Source organism: Sciurus vulgaris (assembly GCF_902686455.1).
Source record: "Sciurus vulgaris genome assembly, chromosome: 1".
Taxonomy (NCBI): domain Eukaryota; kingdom Metazoa; phylum Chordata; class Mammalia; order Rodentia; family Sciuridae; genus Sciurus; species Sciurus vulgaris.
The window spans coordinates 112,787,136-112,794,483 of NC_136461.1; the positions used below are offsets into that span (position 1 = coordinate 112,787,136).

Here is a 7,348-nt window from a genome sequence, read left to right on the forward strand (position 1 = left end):
ACAAATGAGGCAGTTAGTGGAATTCTGCTAAAACACAGAATTGCCACAGTAGACTGTGGAAGAATTGGAGGAATCTTGGGGCTTCAGGAATGTGTGCATAGGTTTAAGCTGCCAAGTTTCTGTCTCCCTCACTGATGAGGGAAGGAAAGAAAGATGGGTGGTGGAATCAGCTGTTGTTTGGGTGTGTGAAGGAAAGCTGGCTTTCTCCTCAGAGATGGCGTTTTAACAACTCAAAAAAAAATTATGCAGAAAGAATCCGATCCTTTAATTTCATTAGAATTGGAAATATGTGGCATTTTTTCTTTTCTTTTTCTTTTAAATTATACTCTTACTCATTTATTTTTTATGGTACCGGGTATGTGAACCTAGGGCACCATTCATGCTAGGCAAGTACTCTTTCACTGAGTTACATCTCCAGTCCTTAAATTATACTTTTTTTTTTTTTGTACTGGGATTGGTTCTAGGCACACTTTACCACCGCGCTACATTCTCAGCCCTGTTTATTTTTTATTTTATTTATTCATTTTCTGTTTTCAAAAAACGGTATCTAGCTTTAAATGTAAAATTACTGGGGATGTAAAAAGAAAACAGTCAAAGGAGAAATAAAATAAATGGTTACCGGCAGTTAACACCTGAATGTGAGAGATTCACAGCCCCTTCACAAATAGGAGCCTTTTTATTTTTTATTTTAAGACAAGATCTTGCTAACTTGCTGAGGCTGGCCTTGAACTTGCAATCCTCCTGCCTCAGCCTCCAGAGTCACTGGGGTTACAGGCATAAGCCACTGTGCCTGGCACAATACTCTTATTTTGAATGTATACTGGAGACTTGGAACACACTGGAACTTAGTTGCTCAAAGGATTAGAGGTGCTTAGCTGGGACATTAAGGATTTAGAGGGTGGGTCAACTCAAGGAACTTCCAGAAGAGTTTTTCCCTAGGGAGTGACTCTGATTAGTCTGAAAAAAAGTTCTTGGAATTCTTTGTCCCAAACAGTTACCCTTTTATGTTACCAGATATGGTTACACTAATTCATGTACCCGGGAGTGATAAAAAGGAGGAGCTGGAAGACAGAACATGATTGTTTTTTGTTTCTTTGTTCCCTAAGAAGCACACAGGAGCCTGATGAGGTGATGCACAGCTATAACCTCAGTGACTCAGGAGGTTGACTCAGGAGACTGAAGCAGAATCCCAAGTTTGAGGCCAACCTCAGCAACTTAGTGAGGTCCTAAGGAACTTAGTGAGACCCTGTATCAAATAAAAAATAGAAAGGACTGGGGGGTGTAGCCCAGTGACAAAGTGTCCCTAGATTTCACCCCCAGTTCAAAAGATAAAGAAGGAGGGGGAGGTGGAGATGGTGCAGGAAGAGGGAAGAAGCCCCTGGGATCTGAGTGTGATGGTGCACTCCTATACTCCCAGCTACTGGGGAAACTGAGGTAGGAGGATTGCAAGTTTGAGGCTAGTTTGGGGGAAAAAATGGCAGGGACTGGGAATGTAATTCAGTGGTACAATCCCTGGTACCACTGGGCACAATCCCTAGTACTGCCAAAAAAAAAAAAAAAAAAAAAAAAAATGGCAGGTGCAGTAGTGCACAGCTGCACCTGTAATCCCAGTGGTTTAGGAGACTGAGGCAGGAGGACCACAAGTCCAAAGCCAGATTCAGCAATTTAATAAGGCCTTAAGCAACTTAGTGAGACTCTGCCTTAAAAAAAAAAAAAAAAATGGAAAGGGCTGGGGATGTGGCTCAGGGGTACATTGCCCCTGGGTTAAATCCCCAGTACCAAAAAAAAAAAAAAAAAAAAAGGAGAAAAAGAAGCTCAAAGAAAATGATACAATTATGAATTTCGAGAGCATATTCTTATATCTTCTTAATTCTCCGAGGAAGCTGAATTCCATATAGCTTAGAAGACTGACTAGGTGTACAGCTTTCCCAGAAATAAAATTAGAATACAGACCTCTTGATTTCTCAATCAGTGCTCTGCTCAATGATGTCATAAAATCTCTGCAGCTCTGCTTCCCTGGTCAGACTGAAGATTGGAGGATAAGAGTCACAAGAATGAAATATCTTCTGGGGACTCTTAGAGATCCTGTACCCCAAGGTTGGAAGGGTATATAAAGTGAGAGTTTATAGTGTCTCTTTCTTTTCTTTTTTGTGGAACTGGGGCCTGAACCCAGGGGTACTCTTCCTCTGAGCTATCCCCCACTCAACCTTTTCTTGTTGTGAGACAGGGTCTCTTTAAATTGCCCCTGTTGGCCTTGAACTTTTCATCTTCCTGCCTCAGTTTTCCAGTTGCTGGGATTATAGGCATGCACCACCATGCCTGACATGACTTTTTTAATTATCTTCCCTAGCCATACCTATAATAGAAATTTTACTCAATCAGGAAAAGCCTCAAGTGTTAGTATATGTATGTTACTATTGCTGTTAAAGAGGCAAGTATTTGTAGCCAACCACAGTGGTGCACAAGTGTAATCCCAACAACTCAGGAGGCTGAGGCAGGAGCATCATAAATTCCAGACCAGCCTTAGCAATTTAGGGAGACCCTGTCTCAAAATAAAAAATAAAAAGGTTGGGGATGTAGCTCAACGGTAAAGTCCCCCTGGGTTCAACAACCCCTTGTATGAAGAAGAGAGAGAGAGAGAGAGAGAGAGAGAGAGAGAGAGAGCGGGCAAAGTATTTGTAAACAAAGCTCAAGAGAGAAATGATGAGTAATATGCTAAAATGTCATCAGGGTCAATGGTCACTGTTCCCCGCCCCCACCTTCTCTACTACTGCATAAAGTTACCGCCTCAATCAAGCCTTGCATTGCATTTATCAGAGACCTAGATTAGCCTTCTGAAGTACTGCCATTTTCTTGCTCAAAAACCCTCAATAGCTCTCCATTACCTACCAAAAAAGCCTTGCAAAATTAACCTTTCATCTTATTTCCTATTGCCCTGTCCCTTTTTTTCAGTCCACAAATTCTTTCTCCTTTCAGTTCCCTCAATAAATATACTTTTCTGTCCCTGGGCCTTTGGACATTTTCTTTGGTCTTTTTCTTCCTTCCCCTTAATCTGCCTGTTTTTCAAGGACCAGATTAGATATCTCATTATTTTAGTTGAAAGGGAGATTTTCTAGTAAGTATTTCATTCGTGCCATTCAACTGGCATTTATCATATATTTCCTTGGGTTTACAGATAATTCCAACAGCCCCCAAAACTTGTTTACAAATTCTCCAGCCTCAAAGATAAAGAATTACTCTGCTCTTTGCCAAGTCCAGCAATCTGTGAACTAAAGGTATCTGACTCAACTTCAACTCCCTACTTCTTCAAACCTACTCTTCCAAGTTAAGTTCTAAAACAGATTTCACCTTCTCCTCTTAAGTCCAGGCTTTGACTACCCACTCTTTTTTATTTCTTGAATCTTGTCCATTCTTCCAGTAGCTTCTTCTCAAAACACAACTAAATCTCTCCTTAAAAACAAAAACAGAACTAACACAAAACTTCCCTTTTGTTTCCAGTTTTTCTCTAAATCAAGGTACCCTCCCATCTTCCCTTTCATTGAAATATTTTTCATATTGCCATCTGAATTGAGACCTATTACTATGCTGAAACAGAATCTGAAGATCCATTACTTCTAAGTGCCAAATTGCAGTCTCTTCCACTTCAACAGTTCTTTTCAATGGGTTTTCCCTCCTACTTCCCTATCACTGGTTTCTCCCTCATTTTTCTTCCACCTGACCTATATTTCTCATGGTTTCTTCTTTGGTACTTGTTGCAAACTTTCAGATCTATAGAATGATTCTTAGTTCTATTTTAGGCCTGACTTTTTTTGGGGGGGGGGGGGGGGGGGGTGCTGGGGATTGAACCCAGGGCCTTGTGCTTGTGAGACAGGCACTCTACCAACTGAGCTATATCCCCAGCCCCTGACTTTTCTTTTAAGCTCTAGTTGTTTGCTAGGTACTTTTTTTTTTTTTTTTTTAATTAGGAATCGAACCCAGGGGTGCTTTCCCACTGACCAACATCCCCAGCCCTTTTAATTTTTTATTTTGAGACAGGGTCTTGCTAAATTGCTGAGGCTGGCACTGAACCTGTAATTCTCCTGCCTCAGCTTCCAGAGCTGAGGTGTGCATTGCTGCACCTGGCTTAGGCACTTTTTTGTAGATGTCCCAGATACTTCTCCACAATGTTAAGTTTCAAAGTTAATTTATCACATTCTTTCTCTTCTGGGTTCTCCCCCAGTCCCTCCTGTCTTTTATCCTTTGGATTTCAGTCAATAGCACTATGTCCTTCAGCTATTATTATTTTTAGTGATGCTGGGAATGGAACCTAGGGTCTCATTCATGCTAGGCAAAAAAAAAAAAAAAACAAAACCTACCACTGAGCTACATAAATCCTGTTATCATTTTTCTAATAGGTGATTTTTTAAAAAGTATTTTTAGTTGTAGGTGGATACAATACCTTTATTTTGTTTATTTATTTATTTATTTTTTTTACGTGGTGGTGGGGATCAAACCCAGTGCCTCATGCTTGCTAGGCAAGGGCTCTACCACTGAGGCACAACCCCAGTCCAGTAAGTGATCTTTGAGAGAACAATTTCAATGGAGTTGTCAGAGGTAGTGATGAGTCCTGGAGAACTCAGGAATGAATTCAGAAAAGAATTATAGGACAGGAATTTGACTCCAAATGCACTTCTTTGATGAATCTTCTCCAATTTACCTAGAACTTTCTCTTCTACCTCATTATATTGTGGGAGAAGAGATATCTCCAGAAAAAGGTCTGAGGAGTTCCCAGAGGAGAAGGGGACCTCAACTCAGGACCAGCAGGGTTCTTGACGTGTGAAGGAAAAGAATTTCAGCATGAGCCAGACAAAGGCATAGACAGAGGTTTATTTAGAAAGGTAGATACACATTCTAGAGAAATGTGGGCTATCTCCAGGGTGAGAAGGCCTGCCTTGGGTTGGGGTCAAATGTTTATAGAAGGGCTGTATCAGAAATGGAACTGGAGGTAGATCCAGGATGGAGCTGTGCAATGTCACGCCAGTTTTCCTGTGCTCTCCTATTTCCCTCATTTTACAATAGCATGGACCAACTATGGAGTTCACAATTGTTTTCTGCCTCTCAAGGGTTGAAGGTGTTTTCCTTAAGATTCCAAATTTCTCCCTCCTTACCCTAAGTCCCTACCTCAATTTCATAAATTAAATTGTTCTCTTGAATATATTGATTTTTTTTTCCTGGAAGTTACATTTGTTTTATTATTTTGCTTTTGCGATGTTTATAAACTGGACAACTTTGTCATATTGTACCGTTTCTTTTCTTTCTTTTTTCTTTTTTTGTGCTGGAGATTGAACCCCTGGGTGCTTAAACATTGAGTTGCATTCCCAGATCCCCAGCTCTTTTTATCTTTAATTTTGAGACAAGGTCTGGTTAAGTTGCTGAGGCTGACCTTGAACTTGTCGTCCTCCTGCCTCAGCATCTGGAGTCGATGGTGTTACAGGTTTGAGCAACTCCATTGGGCTCAAACCATTTCCTTTCTTCTTTTAGTACAGGGGATTGATTGAACCCAGGTGCACTTTACCACTAAGTCACATCCCCAGTCCTTTCTAAATTAAATTTAAAAAAAATTTTTTTTTTTTAAATTTTTGAGACAGGGTCTCACCAAGTTGCTGAACCTCTTTCTATTAATTGCTGAGGCTGGCCTGAAACTTGTGATACCCCTGCCTCAGCCTCCTGAGTCTGTCATTATAGGTTATGTGCCACCATGCCTAGCTAAATTGCACCATTTCTTTTTTTTTTCTGTGGTGCTGGGGATTGAACCCAGGGCCTTGTGCTTGCAAGGCAAGCACTCTACCAACTGAGCTACATCCCCAGCCTAAATTACACCATTTCTTAAGGAGAGGGATCACTTCTCTTTTGAACTTTGGAGAAAGATCATGGTTTCACCTTTGTCACCGGGTCCTGATGATGTCCCTCTGAGACAGTACTTCCTTGAGGAACAGATCACAGAGACAATGACTCAGAGCCTCCCGGTTTTTACTTGTAACTTGTATTCCTAGTGCTGGGGAACTACCTCTGTATTTATTACAAATACACTAAGTATCCTAATTGTTAAGGGGTTTCCTAGGAAAGTTCAAGCGCTTTCACTTTTCCATCTGGGTCTATTCCACAGTCCCACATTAATAAAAATAAAAATATCATCAAAAAAAAATCACCGCAGTGGTATGGAAGTAATATGATCCAGGAAGGACACTTTCTTTTCTGATCCCCACCCCTCACCGCACCTTTTTTGCTATTCCTCCCCAGGGCATGGGCCAATCTGATGGCTGTATTCCTTATAAAAAAGCTTCCTTTGGAATGCGGAGACTTTACTATGTTAGTAGGGAGCTGGTAGATGGACTTTCCCCTTCAGGGCCCACACCTAGGTTCTGAAGGCTGGGGGAGGGGGAGGAATTGAGCTTCAGAGATCGCACGGATTGCTGACTGCATTGAAGAGTCCTCTTCAAACCTAAATAGGTATACAACAAATATTCGTTGAACACATAAGCGAGAGAAATAATTTAAAGTCCAGCAACGTAAACGAAGTCAATCCTTTAAAGCATATATCCACGGTTAATACTAGGACTAGCCAGCTTTAATATTACTTAACCTCTACTCTTTTCTAGGTGCTGCGATCGATATTCCTACTTCTTGAAAGCTAGCTTTCAAGAAAGGTGGATTTCCAACCTGGGGTTGAGTTCCCTTCCGCTTAGAACTAAGGTCATTCCAATACGTGTAAATGTACATCTCTGATACCCATTCATTCGACAGCTATTTATTAAGCGCCTAATTCTTCTGTTTCAGGCGTTTCCGATGAAGCAGCGAGCAAAACAGAGGAGATCCTTGCCCAACAAAATGATAAAAATGATTTTTTAGAATTATGTAAAATTCTAAGGTGATAAATATTTCAGAAAAAAAGCTGTCAGGCTGGAAAATGACAGTGGAGGTCCGGAGATAGGAGAAGAGAAACCAAAATTGGGGTTTGGGTTCGGGTTGGGGAAAAGCGAGACGAACTGAGGTGGAGGAAGCTCTGATGTCGGAGGACAACGGAGATATTTTCTGCAGAAAATGACAGAAGAGTGTTTTGGCTTATGCGGTGGTAGATGAAGGGCAAAGAGGGCTAGGACCGAGATTCCCGTTGAGAAAACCTGAGGCAGGAGGCTCTTTTCCGGTAGAGCTAAGGAGACGCTCTGGAGGGAGACTCCCGAGGCCCAGGTAGGGGACGACCACTGGCAGCCAGCCACTACGCCCCGAAAATGGCCTCCGATGCCCCTCGCCGCCCCGCCCCGGCGCTTCGCGGCCCGCCGGCCCACGTGACCCGGCCTGCCCCTCCCGC

The 7,348-nt window shown here is 41.9% G+C and overlaps 1 protein-coding gene across 1 annotated transcript in view; it reads left to right on the forward strand.

Moving 5' to 3' along the window:
• Positions 1-7,348, forward strand: part of PSMB4 (proteasome 20S subunit beta 4) — a 222,733-nt gene that overhangs the window by 99,145 nt on the left and 116,240 nt on the right. The window lies entirely within an intron of this gene.